The sequence below is a fragment of the Humulus lupulus genome, chromosome 5 (genome assembly GCF_963169125.1).
Source record: "Humulus lupulus chromosome 5, drHumLupu1.1, whole genome shotgun sequence".
Classification (NCBI taxonomy): domain Eukaryota; kingdom Viridiplantae; phylum Streptophyta; class Magnoliopsida; order Rosales; family Cannabaceae; genus Humulus; species Humulus lupulus.
The window spans coordinates 193,230,573-193,250,973 of NC_084797.1; positions in this window are offsets into that span (position 1 = coordinate 193,230,573).

Genomic DNA, 20,401 nt, shown 5'->3' on the forward strand with positions numbered 1-20,401 from the left:
CTCTGAGGTAGATGACTAATAAGTCTATCCTTATGTAGATGATTGATAAGTCTATCTCTGAGGTAGATGACTAATAAGTCTATCCTTATGTAGATGACTGATAAGTCTATCCTTATGTAGATGACTAATAAATCTCTCTGTATAGTTGAATAACAAGTCTATCCTTATGTAGATGATTGATAAGTCTATCTCTGAGGTAGATGAGTAATAAGTCTCTCTGTATAGTTGAATAACAAGTCTATCCTTATGTAGATGATTGATAAGTCTATCTCTGAGGTAGATGAGTAATAAGTCTCTCTGTATAGATGACTAATAAGTCTATCCTTATGTAGATGCTTTATAAGTCTATCTCTGTTAGATGACTGATAAGTCTATCTCTGAGGTCCCATGCCCTCCTAGCCATGTGATGTATCAACCACCTGAGCTTATAGCCCTGGCTCTATGTAACTAGCCTTTAAACTAGACAAGCGCTTTTGTTTTCATCGAACTTAAGGTTGATCAAGCATTTCATGGTTATGACGATAATGTTTATGTTGATTAGATCTAATCTTTTTGGCTTGCGTTAAACACAGTAATACCGTTCTTGACTCATAAGCCAATACCATACGACCAGTGGTCAGTACTACTACTGATCTTGACTGATAAGTCACAGCTTCACAATCAATACTGACACCAGTGCCGATCCTTGACTAATAAGTCAGTGCTTCCTCAATGAGGTAATGCAAACAGACATATATCATATGTCAAATATACAGATATAAGGCATTCAACATCCTTAATCAATAATCACAAGCATAATTATAATCATGCACAATTACAGAGACTCAAGCTCTGATCAATCTCATATTCAACATTCATGCCATGCCCTGATCTCATGTATCTTATGCATCACATGCATCACATATTGGGGGCAGTTTTCTTACCTCTGGTTCGAGCGAGAAATAAGTTAAAAACAACCTTTGAGAATGATCAATCATTTGATTCCTTAATGGTCACCTAGTCATAACCAAATATGTAAATCCATCAATAAAATCAGCAATAAAAGGTTCATGATCTAAACCTCGCTCTCGGGACCTCGAATCCTACCAACACGGTTAATAAATTCGATCCTGAGCCTTAAGAATTGCAACTCCGAACCAAAAAACCTCAAAAGTTCTCAAAAGAGTACCTTGGAAAAACAAGGTAGCGCTACAGCGCTGCCCCCTGGCGCTATGGCACTACATCCAGACCTGCCATGCCCTACAAAATAGAGTTATTTTACCACTTTTTATGTGCTAATTATTGCTTAATTCTTGAGTATTTAATTGATTTATTAAGTTTTTAAGTAATTTTGAATTTATTAGGTTTATTTTGATTTTATATATTTTTGTGTGTTTTTATAGTTATTTTGTTGTAAAATGTTGTAGTTAATTATTTTAATTATTGTTGTTTAATTTGAGGTAAAAAAAATGTTGTATTATTGAACTTAAATGTGAAATATAAATTTAGTTATAATTAATATTTTCAAAGAATTATCTTGATTTAGTTTATAGTTGAAAATATTTTATTATGATTTATTTTATGTTTATTTTGTTAGGAAATTTGGTGTATTTTTGTGTTTGAAAGACAAGGATGGAAAGCTAACAAAGAAAGGAAATATGACATTTTTTTAAAAATGCTATAAGCCAGCCAGCCCAGGCCCACGGTCTAATCCAGCCCTGCTGCCTAATGATCCCAACTCTCCCCAGCTGCACCCTTTCGGCCCATCTCCACAACACCGAAGACTCTCCCAGCTGCTGCCCCCATTCAGCCACCTGCCAGCTTCAGCACCCAGCAGCTCATACGTGTTGCCCCCTGCTCCACACAACTGCCCCTCAAGTCAAATGCCACCTGCCAGCCGAAGTCATAGCTGCACCCAAGGCTCACCGAAGCAGCTCCAGCAGTATACGCCAAGCACTCCACCAGCAGCTTCCCAAACGCCTCACTTCCAGCCCACCGTGGGACTGCCCCTCTGCGCCTGGCCCAATCCGAAGACCTGCCTCCTCCAGCTGCCAATTCGGCTGGCCCATTCTGCCTGGCCCAATTCGCCCAAGATTCCACATACCTGCTTCCCTACCACAAAGCAGCCTCCTTTTTCCATTTTTTGAGCCCAACAAATCAAATTGTCCCCTTTGTCAAAATACTACTTTTTACCCAAACTTTTCTACACATTTTACCCCAAAACATCATTATTACACCCTATAATTTACCCCTATTTGCCATATTATAATTAATTCAATTAATTTAATCAATTTAATTAATTTAAATTGATTATTTTAAACTCTTTTTTTGGCTATAAATAAGGGATTTGGAGTGTCATTTTTTGGGAAGAGGTTACCATACCACAAACACTTACTACATTTCAAAACCTCTCTATTCTCTTCATCTTCTTCTTCTTTTTGGTTATTTTCTATGTATTTTTAGAGGAAAAATTTGGGGGTTTCTCCTCCAAACTTTCCTATTTATGTTTGTAATTTTTAGTGTGTATTTGCTATTCTAGTTATGAGTTTCTAATCTTTTTAAGATTATTAAGGTGATGATGAAACAATATGTAACTAGATAGTATTTATTTTGTATGTTGCTTTCCCATTTTGTGCAACAAAGTTTATGGAATTTTCTTCTTCAAATATATTCTTTCATCTTAAATATCATGTATTTTGGATTGTTAGCACATATTTATACTTTGTTCTTCATTAGTGCAAAAACATAATTTTCTTTGTGTAAGATGTGTCATTAAATTGTACACATCCATGATTAGAACAAAAATATTATGCGTTGCCTTATAAATAATGTTCATTGATTTATTTGTTATTTCATTAGATTGATTTACACTAAATGCTTTGAAATTAGAATTTTGAAAAGTGAAGAAAAATCTTATCTTTTTAGAAGTAATTTGTGCTTAAAATTATAAATCTATTTGGAAAATAATAGTTTGATTTATTTTAACTATCACTAAAACTTGGGAATCAATATACTTATATATATTATTACGTATATTTTGTGGATTCTAATCCTTAATAATCTTATTTTACCATCTTGTTTACAATTATTAATTTAGTAATATATATTGTCTTTAATTTCTATATTATTGTCTTTTATTTTATTTTTATTATTAAAAAATCTCTTCAATCTTTGGAGCTAGGTTAGAATTTATTACTTTTGATTTAAAATAGTTTTCTTTTTAATTTTAGACAACTCATTTGGGTTCGACATCCTTGCTTACACGATCACTATTCTATATGAACGATTCGTGTGCTTGCGATTTATAAATATTTAAAATATACCCGTTTTGGGTCCATCAAGTTTTTGGCACCGTTGCCGGGGAGTAACAAGAGAAAAGAAATGAAATTTATCTCAAGGTTAGTGAATTCTTCTACTAGTTATTTTAATTTTTGCAATTAAAAAAAAACTAAAATTATATATATTTATATAAAATCTAAAAAAAAAAAGATAAAAAGAAAATTTGGGACGGTTCTACCACCCATAAAAAAAACTTACTTATATAGTTATATTTATTGTTTTTTTTATATAGTTGACATCACTTGTGCCTCCTATCTATCCTTTTAATTTTTATAGTCGATGACACTTGTGCCTCCTAATTTTGTTATAATTTTGTTGTAATTTATCTTGATGTTATTTTTATTTTTGCAAGTTACTAGTTGATGGCAATTTTGACTCCTAGTCTTTTATTTTATGTTTTAGTTGAAAGCACTTGTGCCTCCTAATTGTTACCTTAATTTTGTTATGGTTGATGACATGCTATGCCTCCCTACTCTTGCCTAATTTTTGATAATCTTATTTAATTTTGCCTTATTTATCTTTATCCTTTATCATATTATTGAAAAAAAATACTTGAAAAAATAATATACTTGAAAAGAAAAAAAGAAAAAAAACTTAAATCTTGTCCTAGCTCTCGTTTTCATTTCTTAATATTGTTTGTGTTATCTTAATTTTTTTTTCATTTTAATTTTAATTTTTTTGTTTAGTACTCTTCTTAATTTCTGTTGTAATTGTTTTTCTTTTAAAAAAAATATATATATCTCTTGAAATGGATCATTTTAATTATAGTTGAAATTCTGAGTACAACTATTATGAGCAATCAAATTTAAATTATGGAGAAACTAATAATATGTATGATATGCATGAATCCTTTGATATCCATTTTACCCCCACTTATAATCCAAATTTTTCATGGAGCCATACCCAATCTTCAATGAATCAAGAGCATGAATTCAACATGCCTAATCCAAGTCATGCCTAATCCGACCTATCATATCCATTCAACAAGAAACAAGCCCATCTTTAGAGGATACCCTACACCAGTTCATGAAATCAACCTACCAAATCTTACTAGTCCAGTCTCATTCAATCTCAAAAATTGAAACAATAGTAGGACAACTTGCAACTGTTATAGAGTCGGAAAAACAAGTTTACCCCAACCAACCCATTCCCAACCCAATTAGTCGAATTGAAAATGAAAAGGAGAATGAAGTAGTTGAAAAACTTGTAATATACATCCAACCCCCTAATAAAACAAAAGGGTTGGATGAAATCATTTTTGAGGCTCATGAGGAAAATGAAAAAAATATAATTATATCTCAAGAGCCCATAATTGAACAAATTTGTATATTTACTCAAAATGGAAAGGAGTCTAATATAGATATGCAATTTTCTTATTTTATTGATATTCTATTAAAATTGCATATTTCTAATTTTCTTGTAGGTGTGATGTTATCAATTCTTATTTATGACATTTGCATCAAAGTCATAACTCACCCTACTAATGAAATTTTACACCATCGATTGGGTGTAGGTTGAAAAAAAAATTTGTAGTCGAGCTAAAGACTATAAACTAAAGCGCTTTGTGGGAGGCAACCCATACTTTTTATGTTTCATTTTATATTTCACTTGTTGTTGTGTGTTTTTGTTTTTCAAAAAAACTTGAAGGAAACTTCTTGCCAAAAAAGAAAAGAAGAAAAGAAAACAAAAAGACAAATCAAGGAAGCATTCATCAAAGGGAGTAGTTCTTAATTTTTTCCATTTTATTAAACATTGAGGACAATGTTTCATTTAAGTTTGGAGGTATTGTGTATGTGTTTTGCTTGGTGTTTATGTGTTTTTCTTTGTGTTTATGCATGTTTTTCATTTGTTGTAAAATTCAAAAAAAAATTATTTTCTTTATTTGTTTTTCTTTTTGTTTTTATGTAATTTTCATTTGTTATATATGTATATATATATATTCCTTGTTTTGTTTGAAAAAAAAATATTGGTGATTTTCATTTTCTAATGATAAAAATTATGATTGAAATTGTTCTTAGTTCTTAGAATAATATAAAAAATTCTTAAGCTTTGTTTTTAATTTTTGAGTTAGTTTTGTTTAATTATAGATTTTTTTCCCATTATATGACACTTTTCTACTCTATTCGAATTTGTGATATTTGGACAAAGTTTATTTAAACATTAAATTATTTAAATCTCTGAAGAAATTTTTTTTGAAAAATCCTAGAATTTACTTGATTATCTCTTGAGATTTAATTTATAAGCTTGTCTAAATGTTCACATGATGATTTAATGTTTTTGTGTTAAATATTTATTTTGAAAACAATTTTAACTTTTCAATTAATTACATAAGCTTTACTTTTATTTGTGATTTTCTTTGAACTATTTCCATTATGTAATTTTTGAGTTAAACATTTGACATCACCAATTAAAAAAAAATGTGTGTTTTTAATTTTTCTTTGCTCAAGGACTAGCAAAATATTAAGTTTGGGGGTGTGATAACTCTACAAAATAGAGTTATTTTACCACTTTTTATGTGCTAATTGTTACTTAATTCTTGAATTTTTAATTGATTTATTAAGTTTTTAAGTAATTTTAAATTTATTAGGTTTATTTTGATTTTATATATTTTTGTGTGTTTTTATAGTTATTTTGTTGTAAAATGTTGTAGTTAATTATTTTAATTATTGTTGTTTAATTTGAGGTAAAAAAAATGTTGTATTATTGAACTTAAATGTGAAATATAAATTTAGTTATAATTAATATTTTCAAAGAATTATCTTGATTTAGTTTATAGTTGAAAATATTTTATTATGATTTATTTTATGTTTATTTTGTTAGGAAATTTGGTGTATTTTTGTGTTTGAAAGACAAGGATGGAAAGCTAACAAAGAAAGGAAATATGGCATTTTTAAAAAAATGCTATAAGCCAGCCAGCCCAGGCCCACGGTCTGATCCAGCCCAGATGCCTGATGATCCCAACTCTCCCCAGCTGCACCCTTTCGGCCCATCTCCACAACACCGAAGACTCTCCCAGCTGCTGCCTCCATTCAGCCACCTGCCAGCTTCAGTACCCAGCAACTCATACGTGCTGCCCCCTGCTCCACACAACTGCCCCTCAAGTCAAATGCCGCCTGCCAGCCGAAGTCACAGCTGCACCCAAGGCTCACCGAAGCAGCCCCAGCAGCAGACGCCAAGCACTCCACCAGCAGCTTCCCAAACGCCTCACTTCCAGCCCACCGTGGGACTGCCCCTCTGCGCCTGGCCCAATCCGAAAACCTGCCTCCTCCAGCTGCCAATCCGCCTGGCCCATTATGCCTGGCCCAATTCGCCCAAGATTCCACATGCCTGCTTCCCTGCCACAAAGCAGCCTCCTTTTTCCATTTTTTGAGCCCAACAAATCAAATTGTCCCCTTGTCCCATTTGTCAAAATATTACTTTTTACCCAAACTTTTCTACACATTTTACCCCAAAACATCATTATCACACCCTATAATTTACCCATATTTTCCATATTATAATTAATTCAATTAATTTAATCAATTTAATTAATTTAAATTGATTATTTTAAACTCTTTTTTTTTGCTATAAATAAGGGATTTGGAGTGTCATTTTTTGGGAAGAGGTTACCATACCACAAACACTTACCACATTTCAAAACCTCTCTATTCTCTTCATCTTCTTCTTCTTTTTGGTTATTTTCTATGTATTTTTAGAGGAAAAATTTGGGGGTTTCTCCTCCAAACTTTCCTATTTATGTTTGTACTTTTTAGTGTGTATTTGCTATTCTAGTTATGAGTTTCTAATCTTTTTAAGATTATTAAGGTAATGATGAAACAATATGTAACTAGATAGTATTTATTTTGTATGTTGATTTCCCATTTTGTGCAACAAAGTTTATGGAATTTTCTTCTTCAAATATATTCTTTCATCTTAAATATCATGTATTTTGGATTGTTAGCACATATTTATACTTTGTTCTTCATTAGTGCAAAAACATAATATTCTTTGTGTAAGATGTGTCATTAAATTGTACACATCCATGATTAGAACAAAAATATTATGCGTTGCCTTATAAATAATGTTCATTGATTTATTTGTTATTTCATTAGATTGATTTACACTAAATGCTTTGAAATTAGAATTTTGAAAAGTGAAGAAAAATCTTATCTTTTTAGAAGTAATTTGTGCTTAAAATTATAAATCTATTTGGAAAATGAAAGTTTGATTTATTTTAACTATCACTAAAATTTGGGAATCAATATACTTATAAATATTATTGAACTTATATTTTGTGGATTCTAATCCTTAATAATCTTATTTTACCATCTTGTTTACAATTATTAGTTTAGTAATATATATTATCTTTAATTTCTATATTATTGTCTTTTATTATTAAAAAATCTCTTCAATCTTTGGAGCTAGGTTAGAATTTATTACTTTTGATTTAAAATAGTTTTCTTTTTTATTTTAGACAACTCCTTTGGGTTCGACATCCTTGCTTACACGATCACTATTCTATATGAACGATTCGTGTGCTTGCGATTTATAAATATTTAAAACATACCCAGTTTGGGTCCATCAAGTTTTTGGCGCCATTGCCGGGGAGTTGCAAGAGAAAATAAACGAAATTTATCTCAAGGTCAATGAATTCTTCTACTAGTTATTTCAATTTTTGCACTTAAAAAAAAACTAAAAATATATATATTTATATAAAATCTAAAAAAAAAAGATAAAAAGAAAATTTGGGACGGTTCTACCACCCATAAAAAAAACTTACTTATATAGTTATATTTATTGTTTTTTTTATATAGTTGACAACACTTGTGCCTCCTATCTATCCTTTTAATTTTTATAGTCGATGACACTTGTGCCTCCTAATTTTGTTATAATTTTTTTGTAATTTATCTTGTTGTTATTTTTATTTTTGCAAGTTACTAGTTGATGGCAATTTTGACTCCTAGTCTTTTATTTTATGTTTTAGTTGAAGGCACTTGTGCCTCCTAATTTTTACCTTAATTTTGTTATGGTTGATGGCATGCTATGCCTCCCTACTCTTGCCTAATTTTTGATAATCTTATTTAATTTTGTCTTATTTATCTTTATCCTTTATCATATTATTGAAAAAAAAATACTTGAAAAGAAAAATTGAAAAAAAAAATACTTGAAAAGAAAAAAAGAAAAAAAACTTAAATCTTGTCCTAACTCTCGTTTTCATTTCTTAATATTGTTTGTGTTATCTTAATTTTTTTTCATTTTAATTTTAATTTTTGTGTTTAGTACTCTTCTTAATTTCTGTTGTAATTGTTTTTCTTTTAAAAAAATATATATATTTATCTCTTGAAATGGATCATTTTAATTATAGTTGGAATTCTGAGTACAACTATTATGAGCAATCAAATCTAAATTATGGAGAAACTAATAATATGTATGATATGCATGAATCCTTTGATATCCATTTTACCCCCACCTATAATCCAATTTTTTTATGGAGCCATACCCAATCTCCAATGAATCAAGAGCATGAATTCAACATGCCTAATCCAAGTCATGCCCAATCTGACCTATCATATCCCATTCAACAAGAAACGAACCCATCTTTAGAGGATACCCTACACCAGTTCATGAAATCAACCTACCGAATCTTACTAGCCTAGTCTCATTCAATCTCAAAATTTGAAATAATAGTAGGACAACTTGCAACTGTTATAGAGTCGGAAAAACAAGTTTACCCCAACCAACCCATTCCCAATCCAATTAGTCGAATTGAAAATGAAAAGGAGAATGAAGTTGTTGAAGAACTTGTAATATGCATCCAACCCCCTAATAAAACAAAAGAGTTGGATGAAATCATTTTTGAGGCTCATGAGGAAAATGAAAAAAATATAATTATATCTCAAGAGCCCATAATTGAACAAATTTGTATATTTACTCAAAATGAAAAGGAGTCTAATATAGATATGCAATTTTCTTATTTTATTGATATTCTATTAAAATTGCATATTTCTAATTTTCTTGTAGGTGTGATGTTATCAATTCTTATTTATGGCATTTGCATCAAAGTCATAACTCACCCTACTAATGAAATTTTACACCATCGATTGGGTGTAGGTTGAAAAAAAAAATTGTAGTCTAGCTAAAGACTATAAACTAAAGCGCTTTGTGGGAGGCAACCCATACTTTTTATGTTTCATTTTATATTTCACTTGTTGTTGTGTGTTTTTGTTTTTAAAAAAAACTTGAAGGAAACTTCTTGCCAAAAAAGAAAAGAAGAGAAGAAAACAAAAAACCAAATCAAGGAAGCATTCACCAAAGGGAGTAGTTCTTAATTTTTTCCATTTTATTAAATATTGAGGACAATGTTTCATTTAAGTTTGGGGGTATTGTGTATGTGTTTTGCTTGGTGTTTATGTGTTTTTCTTTGTGTTTATGCATATTTTTCATTTGTTTTAAAATTCAAAAGAAAAATTAATTTCTTTATTTGTTTTTATGTAATTTTCATTTGTTATATATATATATATATATATTCATTGTTTTGTTTGAAAAAAAAATATTGGTGATTTTCATTTTCTAATGATAAAAATTATGATTGAAATTGTTCTTTGTTCTTAGAAAAATATAAATAATTCTTAAGATTTGTTTTTAATTTTTGAGTTAGTTTTGTTTAATTATAGATTTTTTTCCCATTATATGACACTTTTCGATTCTATTCGAATTTGTGATATTTGGACAAAGTTTATTTAAACATTAAATTATTTAAATCTCTGAAGAAATTTTTTTTGAATAATCCTAGTATTTGCTTGATTATCTCTTGAGATTTAATTTATAAGCTTGTCTAAATGTTCACATGATGATTTAATGTTTTTGTGTTAAATATTTATTTTGAAAACAATTTTAACTTTTCAATTAATTACATAAGCTTTACTTTTATTTGTGATTTTCTTTGAACTATTTCCATTATGTAATTTTTGAGTTAAACATTTGACATCACCAATTAAAAAAATGTGTGTGTTTTTAATTTTTCTTTTGCTTGAGGACTAGCAAAATATTAAGTTTGGGGGTGTGATAACTCTACAAAATAGAGTTATTTTACCACTTTTTATGTGCTAATTGTTGCTTAATTCTTGAATTTTTAATTGATTTATTATGTTTTTAAGTAATTTTGAATTTATTAGGTTTATTTTGATTTTATATATTTTTGTGTGTTTTTATAGTTATTTTGTTGTAAAATGTTGTAGTTAATTATTTTAATTATTGTTGTTTAATTTGAGGTAAAAAAAAATGTTGTATTATTGAACTTAAATGTGAAATATAAATTAAGTTATAATTAATATTTTCAAAGAATTATCTTAATTTAGTTTATAGTTGTAAATATTTTATTATGATTTATTTTATGTTTATTTTGTTAGGAAATTTGGTGTATTTTTGTGTTTGAAAGACAAGGATGGAAAGCTAACAAAGAAAGGAAATATGGAATTTTTTAAAAAATGCTATAAGCCAGCCAGCCCAGGCCCACGGTCGGATCCAGCCCAGCTGCCTGATCATCCCAACTCTCCCCAGCTGCACCCTTTTGGCCCATCTCCACACCACTGAAGACTCTCCCAGCTGCTGCCTCCATTCAGCCACCTGCCAACTTCAGCACCCAGCAGCTCATCTGTGTTGGCCCCTGCTCCACACAGTTGTCGCTCAAGTCAAATGTCACCTTCCAGCCGAAGTCACAACTGCACCCAAGGCTCACCGTAGCAGCTCTAGCAGCATACGCCAAGCACTCCACCAGCAGCTTCCCAAACTCCTCTCTTCCAGCCCACCGTGGGCCTGCCTCTCTGCGCCTGGCCTAATCCGAAGACTTGCCTTCTCTAGCTGCCAATCCGCCTGGCCCATTCTGCCTGGCCCATTCTGCCTGGCCCAATTCGCCCAAGATTCCACATGCCTGCTTCCCTGCCACAAAGCAGCCTCCTTTTTCCATTTTTTGAGCCCAACAAATCAAATTGTCCCCTTTGTCAAAATACTACTTTTTACCCAAACTTTTCTACACATTTTACCCCAAAACATCATTATTACACCCTATAATTTACCCATATTATAATTAATTCAATTAATTTAAATTGATTTTTTTAAACTTTTTTTTGGCTATAAATAAGGGATTTGGAGTGTCATTTTTTGGGAAGAGGTTATCATACCACAAACACTTACCACATTTCAAAACCTCTCTATTCTCTTCATCTTCTTCTTCTTTTTGGTTATTTTCTATGTATTTTTAGAGGAAAATTTTGGGGGTTTCTCCTCCAAACATTCCTATTTATGTTTGTAATTTTTAGTGTGTATTTGCTATTCTAGTTATGAGTTTCTAATCTTTTTAAGATTATTAAGGTGATGATGAAACAATATGTAACTAGATAGTATTTATTTTGTATGTTGATTTCCCATTTTGTGCAACAAAGTTTATGGAATTTTCTTCTTCAAATATATTCTTTCATCTTAAATATCATGTATTTTGGATTGTTAGCACATATTTATACTTTGTTCTTCATTAGTGCAAAAACATAATATTCTTTGTGTAAGATGTGTCATTAAATTGTACACATCCATGATTAGAACAAAAATATTATGCGTTGCCTTATAAATAATGTTCATTGATTTATTTGTTATTTCATTAGATTGATTTACACTAAATGCTTTGAAATTAGAATTTTGAAAAGTGAAGAAAAATCTTATCTTTTAGAAGTAATTTGTGCTTAAAATTATAAATCTATTTGGAAAATGATAGTTTGATTTATTTTAACTATCACTAAAACTTGGGAATCAATATACTTATAAATATTTTTGAACTTATATTTTGTGGATTCTAATCCTTAATAATCTTATTTTACCATCTTGTTTACAATTATTAATTTAGTAATATATATTGTCTTTAATTTCTATATTATTGTCTTTTATTTTATTTTCATTATTAAAAAGCTCTTCAATCTTTGGAGCTAGGTTAGAATTTATTACTTTTGATTTAAAATAGTTTTCTTTTTTATTTTAGACAACTCCTTTGGGTTCAACGTCCTTGGTTACACGATCAATATTCTATATGAACGATTCGTGCGCTTGCGATTTATAAATATTTAAAACATACCCGTTTTGGGTCCTTCATTGGGTGCATATTATGATTTGTGAATGAGATCCCACTATTATGGAGATATATTCGAGCTATTCGGCATAAGACGGTCCTATATAATGGATTAGTGGTTTTGTCATAACGGGGTCAATTATTGGGTAATAAGGATGTTTATTTGATGATAAATTGGGAGTTATTGAGATCAGGATGAAATTCTGAAAGTTTTGACTATAATGTCTCCGGGGAGGTTTTTGGGACCCCGAGCACTAGGTTTTATTTGAGGTTACTTAAGCTTGAAGTAGCTTGTCAGATAGAACGTACGTTAGAAAACCTCTCGTTCTCTTCCCTTAGTTCATTTTTACCGTTCGAAGCCTTTTCGAAGATATCTCGAATTCTAGGAGTCGAAATCAAGCGAGGATCGAGGCATAGCGATCCTACGAAAGATTAGAAGCTTCTTGACCGATGGATTTGACGAGAAATAACCCAATCAAAGGTAATCTAAGTTTAAAGTTTTGAGTTTTTAGAGTTTCTAAGCTTTGAATTGGATTTTGTGAACCGTTGAGTTTTTGGTTTGATTGAACCTTGGGTTTTGATGGTTTTGGACCATTGGGAAGCTTGGGAACTTTGATTTGATGATTTGGTAATGTTTAGGCATGATTTTGGAGGCCTTGGGATGTTGGAGAACGAGTTTGGGCATGTTCTGGGTTGGGCGCCGCGGCCCTGTTCTTGGAGAGTCGCGGCCCTAGCTCGAAGAAGCAGGTGGGGGAAATTGCTCTTGCTGGGCGTTGCGGCCCTTGATGTAGGGCGCCGCAGCCCTTGTTTCAGAGGTGGCTGGGGGCCGTGGCCCAAGGTGCCAGGGCCGCAGCCCTTGAGCAGGGTTGAGCCTGTTTGTGTGTTTTGACCCCAGGAACATGGTTTTAGGCCTCGGGATTGTTCCTACTACTTGGATTAGTTTGGATTGATGTTCCGGAGGCTAGATTTTGGTTTGGGAACCTATGTTGATCATTTTTATTGATGATGTCCCGTGTTTGGTTATGACTAGGTGACCGCTAAAGGACTAATAGTTGATCGTTCTCTGAGGTCGTTCTTTTATTCGTTCTAGCTTGAATCTAAGGTAAGAAAACTGCACCCTGTGTATATATGACATGCGTATTTGTTATTGAGGCATGTTGATTGATAAATGTGGACATGGATTGCATATTAAATGTTAGTGAATATTGCTTACTTGTATATGGCACTGACTAGTCAGGGACACTGACCTAAGAGTCAGAAACGGCATAAGCGTCCTGGACGCAGGCATTGAATGGCTCTAAGGCATTAATGTTGGACTGACCCTAAGGTCAATGAAACTTATAAGCGCTTGGCTAGTCTAAGACTAGTTACTCAGAGCCAGGGCCTAAGGCCCAGGTGACCGCTTGTCAAATGGCTAGGGAACGATGTTCCAGGGTTATGACTCTATGGTCTCGAGGAAGGTTATGTTGGTGACCAGTCACCATGCACCTATCCTGGTTAAGCTAATGAAAGGTTTATTTACCTGATAAGCCCCGGTGACCCTATCGTCACAAGGCTGAAGGGAGCTATTCCCAATTTAGTGACTTTTGCGACTGTCACCTATCTGTTTTGGACTGATAGTCCTGAATCATTATTATGATCATTGTTGATATTATATCATGCTATATTGTGTTTTCTTGTTGGGCCTTGCCTCATGGGTGCTATGTGGTGCAGGTAAAGGGAAAGAAAAGCTCACCCAGCTTTGAGTGGAGAGCTTAGGTGGTGATGTGTGCAATTCTTGTTAAATAATTTCCTTTAAAGCTAGCAAGGGAAAATTTGTCATTTCCCGTCTATCTCGTTAATTATAATTAACGTCCTCCAATTCTCGTTATTCCCAATATTCTCAAATACTAATAAATCATATCTCATTACCCTTTTAATTCCTGATAATGTCCTAATCATCAAATTACCCAGAGACTCACCCCGAGCCCAGAAATTAACCTCGTTATGACCAAACCACTAACTTGCATTCAAAGATTGTCTCATGCTGAATAGCTCGAACAAATCCACATTATAATGTTGTCTCATTCATAAGTCACCAACATGCATGAAAATATTCAAATATGCCATCAACGGGCCAAATTACAAAAATTCCCTTATAATGAAAAGTGGACCCATATGCATGCATTTATCACCATATAATAATATAACTCACATAATCATGCATATAATCATTTAATGGTATAATAAATCTATTATGGCCCTCCCAGCCTCCTAATCAAGGACCTAAGCCTTATTAGGAAAGTTGGGTCATTACAACTATCCCCTCCTTACAGAAACTTCATCCTCGAAATTTATCTGAGTAGCCAGGAATATAAATTCTGCATAACTGATTCCAGTTTCCCGGGTCGTTCCCTCAACCTCACTGTTTCCGTATAATATCTTAATCAAAGGTACAGCTTTGTTCCTCAGAACCTTGTTCTTTCTGTTAAAATCTGAACTGGCTATTCCTCATAGGATAACTTAGCATCAATCTCCAGATTTTCATAACTCAACACATGAGTCTCATCTAACACATGTTTCCTCAACATGAAAATACAAAATACACTGTATACTGCTAACAATGCCAAAGATAAGGCCAATCCAAAGGCAAACTGACCGGTCCTATCAAGGATTCAAACAGTCTTACTAATCTAGGGCTCAACTTGCCCTTATCTCCTCACCCCTTTCCATGGTGATACTTTAAGGAAGATACAGTCTTCCACTTGGAACTCCATGTTCGTGCATCTCAAATCAACATAACTTTCCCATTTACTCTGAAAAGTGAACATCCAAGCTCTAACCCCTTTCAATAGTCTCAATGATTCTCTGAACTACCTCAGGATCCAGATATAACATCTCACCCATCTCATAAGATGCCCTTCCAACAACTGGATAAATCTCTCTCTAATTTACCATCAGTCTGAGGATAATAAACTATATTAAATTCCAACTGTATACTCATCGCCATCTGCAACCTTTCCCAAAACTTGGAAGTAATAATAGAGTCTTCATCTGATAAGATAGACCTTGAATTCTATGAAGGCGTACTACCTCTCTCACACAAAGATCTGAATACTGATCAGTTGTGTTACTTGTCCATACTGATAGAAGTGAACTCACTTTAAATACTGGTCCATAATGACTCAAACCAACTCATGCTGACCCACTAACCTGGGCAGCCTCACCGCGAAACCTATCGCGATGTTTCCTTATTTCCACTATGGAATACTCAAAGGCTACAATAGCCTTACTAGTTTCTGATACTCTGTCTTGACCTGCTAACAGGTTAAGAACTTTTTCATGTATTCCATTATGTCTCTCTCCATCCCAGGACACCACTATAAAGCTTTCATATCCTAATACATCTTTCATGATGCCTGGATGAAGAGAATAAGAGAGTAGTATGAGATTCATCTAGAATCTCCCATTTAATGCTAGTGTCCATGGGATTCCAAATCTGATCCTTATACCACAATAAACCCATACCTAACACTATATAATCCTTAGCTAATCCAGCTAAGACATTCCCCTCAATTCTCACATCTGTGGTTCACTTAACTGTTTTCCTTTAATCCTTTCTACAAGAGTAACTCAAACATAATGTTGGCCACCTGGCCACCAGTAACTCTACTCTAGGTCTAGTCATATCCTTCAAATAACATGATGCATAGGCAATTACCTTTTCCTATCATTGAGGTGTCATAACAACCTACAACTGGTTCTGATCTGTAAGAAGACTCAGAACTCTTCCACAAAGTACATGTAATATCCTGCCCGTCTAAGGAAACTCCTGCCCTCTAAGGCGTTCCTTGACCTTGTCAATTCTCCAACCGAGAACATACCACAATACCATCGATCAAGATGATCACAAATCCAATTAATACAATTCTTGAATACTCTATTCATCTAATTCATCAAAACAAATCACAACTTTTAGTGCCCTTATCTAATATAAAAAATAATCCTTTGCACATCCTTCTTCTTGATCTTTAGCTGGTAATAACTAGATCAAAGATCTACCTCGGAGAATACCATCTTACTTAATAACTAAGCCTTTAGTTCTTACAGCTTTGCTGAAGCCGTACCATACAGTACCCTAGACCTGATTCCTTCTCTGGCACCAATCCAATCACCATTTATCTCTTTGTGTAAATGTAATCCTGACAAATCCCTTGGAGACACATCCAAAAATTCACAAACTAATCTAGCTAGTATCCACCCCACTAGCTAAGAGTTCTATGCATCCTCCTGCAATATATCTCTAGTTCTAAATACAGCTATCATATGCACAGTGCCAACTACCACCAAGGTTTCCCACTCTCAAACCCAAGAGTTACTATCCTTTCCTTTCAATCTAGCATTGCCCCACACTTGGTTAACCAATCCATATCCAGGATCATAGTGAAGTCAGTCATAACCCACTTTATCAAAACAACTGATGAGTCATTTCCACCATAATCTAACTCATCACAACATAACCATGCAATCGGTGTAACAAGTCTATGCTTCTCTAGATGCAACAAACAAATAATAACATGGCACCAAAACTAGTCATTACAATACAAAAATCAGAACTAGAAAGCTGACGTGCCACCACTGAGGAACCAGCCTCAGTCACAGTCTCAATCTTCGACTCTTACTGCATCAGAATGAACACTCGAGCTAGAGTTAAGCTGTCCACCCCCTTTTTCTCATTTGTCCCTCGCCTTGGGCAATCCCTCATGAAATGCCCAACTATTCCACATAAGAAACGTGCATTTGCTCGGCATTCTCCCAGATGACGCCTCTTGCACCAAGCGCATTTTGGATGAGTCCTTCAATTCTTATTCTTGCTCGCTCCAATAAACGGAGGTGTCAGTACTTGAGTATTACGCTCTCCAGCACCCTCCTTCTCAATTTGATTTCCTGTGCTCTCAACACCAAGAGCCTTCCCTACCACCTAAGCATAGGTAGAGATTTCATGCACTGGGGCAACTTTAATGCCCTGAGTTATTCTAGGATTCAATCCCTAGATAAAATTTTCCTTCCGAGCTACATCTGTGGGTACCATATCAAAAAAAAAAAAAAAACTTGGCCAACCCATCAAATATGTTAACATACTCGGTGACTGTTTCATTTCCCTAAACCAAGTTCAGAAACTCATTCATCTTAGCAGTGTTAGCTACATCACAGTAATATCTTTCATTAAACAGCTACCTAAATTATTTTCAGTCCATCACAGTTGTATCTTATGTCTGGGATACCACTTCCCACCATATCTGGGCATCATCTCGCAATACATATGTAGCATAGATCACCCTATCGTGACCTACCACCCACATACTATCGAGAATGGAGCTGATCATGCCCATCCATTGCTCAGCTCTAAATGGATCTAGGCATCCCTCAAAGATTGGAGGGTAATACTCCTGGAATCTTCCACAAAGAAATTCCCACTTGTTCTCAACCTTAGGCCGAGCCAAAATTGGTGCCACTCCTGGCATAACAAAGGAAGAGGTGTTCCCTAACAGATTCTGTTGTTGCTTCAAACACCTAATCTCTTCCTCTTGCCTCTGCAATCTTAATTGCATATCTATAAACACCTGCTGAAAATTATGAGGGGCAAGTGAAGAACGCAAACCCTGGCTGTGATCCCCAGCCCCAGTATAACCACCACCAGGTCTCATTATCTGCCTTGGATACATACCTGCTGATTGAATTTGTAGTTGATAACTTTACCCATTAAACATGATGAGCATATTCAAAAGCCTTCCCCACGGGAACAATCATGCCACACTACAATCACAAACCAATGCAGTGCTAAAAACATGCCCATAGCATTTGTTCATCAATTCATAACCCCCGATCTTCCAACATACACACCATGCTTCCAACTCCAGCATGCAATTATCACATTCATTTATATATATATATATATTCATGAAGCATGTAATCATATAATCATATTAATAGTCAAGAGCCAGGCTCTATCATATCTCATGCTCCCTAGTACAATATGCAGGTAAAGCATTACATCCTATTTAAGCAGTTAAGCACATAACTACATAAATAGTTACCATACCCTGAGTGAAGCTATCTTTAGTGACAAGTGTACATGCCCAGCTTGTCTTCAGGAATCCTTAACCTTGGCTCACTCTGATACCAAGTTTGTAACACCCTACTACCCAAGGGTCATTACATTGTGCATTTTAAACAGTGATAAACTCGCTAACTGAGCCATTTGGCCATAATCGTGTAACTAAGTGTGATTAACGGTTTAGGGTTAAAAATTTTGGTCAAAGATACAAAGTTTCACTAAAACATTACTATATACATTGGGATCCTAAAAATATATTTTAAAGGTTAATTACAATAAAATATTTACAACCAGCCGACCTAAGCGAAAAATTAGGGTTTAACCCCTAGTTCCTCTTTAAACCCTCGGCTGTGGTGGTCGAGCAGCCGCATATGTACACATCGTCACCTAGCCCTCCAACTCAAGGATGGTCCAACTTTCTTTTTGCCTTTACCTGCACCACGTAGCACCCGTGAGCCGAAGCTCAGCAAGAAAACTCAATATGCTCATGAACAAGTAATAACATGTTACTAAATCATAATAGGCATGCCTAGCAGTAAAAATCCTACTCATGCATGCAAACAAATTCAAATAAATGTTTGTGGAGTCCAGTGCGCTGATGGGCGCTGTAGCGCCAGAACTAGGGTGTTCCAGCCCTGGTTTTTCCCCTTCGAGTTCTCCAATTTCTAAACTTCAAAAACTGCTTCCAAACCTCAACCAAACCCAAAAATGAACACATAAACCAATCCTACAAGTCTTAGGCATCAAAACCCAATCAAACTTTGCCAAAAAATTCATTGAATTCACAACTACCAAATCCAAAATTCCAACTGAAAAATAATTGAAAAACAAGGCGTAAACTAGGGTTCCCATGGCTGAATTCTTACCTCAAGCTCAAGATTAAACCATCTTCAATGGTAGAACACCATCCTAGACCCTCAAGGCTTGATTCCCTAGCTTGAATCCTCAAATGGAGCTTCAAAATTTCAAAGGAAGTAGAAGAAAAAAGGATGATCGGGAGGATGAGGAGAGAAGCTCTGTTTTTGGTTTAGTATTCTATAGCCATCTATAGTTGAATATATCCTTTGGTCAAAAGACCAAAATACCCCTAGGTTAAATAATTTCCTTTAAAGCTAGCAAGGGAAAAATTGTCATTTCTCGTCTATCTCGTTAATTATAATTAACGTCCTCCAATTCTCGTTATTCCCACTATTCTCAAATACTAATAAATCATATCTCATTACCCTTTTAATTCTTGATAATTTACTAATCATCAAATTACCCAAAGACTCACCCCGAGCCCAGAAATTAACCTCGTTATGACCAAACCACTAACTTGCATTCAAATATTGTTTCATGCCGAATAGCTCGAACAAATCCTTATTATAATGTGGCCTCATTCATAATTCACCAACATGCATGAAAATATACAAATATGCCCTCAACGGGCCAAATTACCAAAATGCCCTTAAAATGAAAAGTGGACCCATATGCATGCATTTATCATCATTTAATAATATAGCTCACATAATCATGCATATAATCATTTAATGACATAATAAATCAATTATGGCCCTCCCGGCCTCCTAATCAAGGTCCTGAAATTCGGGTCATTACAATTTCTTTTCTATTGATGATTTCTCTACATCATTCCAAATGACATAATGTTATCAATATTAAGAATAAGAATCACAACAAAATCTTTTTGGTTGAGATCTTCAAATGGTTTTGTCAAGTTAGCCATTCAATAAAGACTACTTAGACATCCATTTAAATTAATATCATAACCCATGCATAAAGCAATGGCTAAGAGTATGCAAACAGATTTAAGCTTGGTTACATTAGAAGGTATTTATTCGAGTAATAAATTCTCATTTCTATTTATAGCCTTAGGCTATTAACCTTACTTTGAA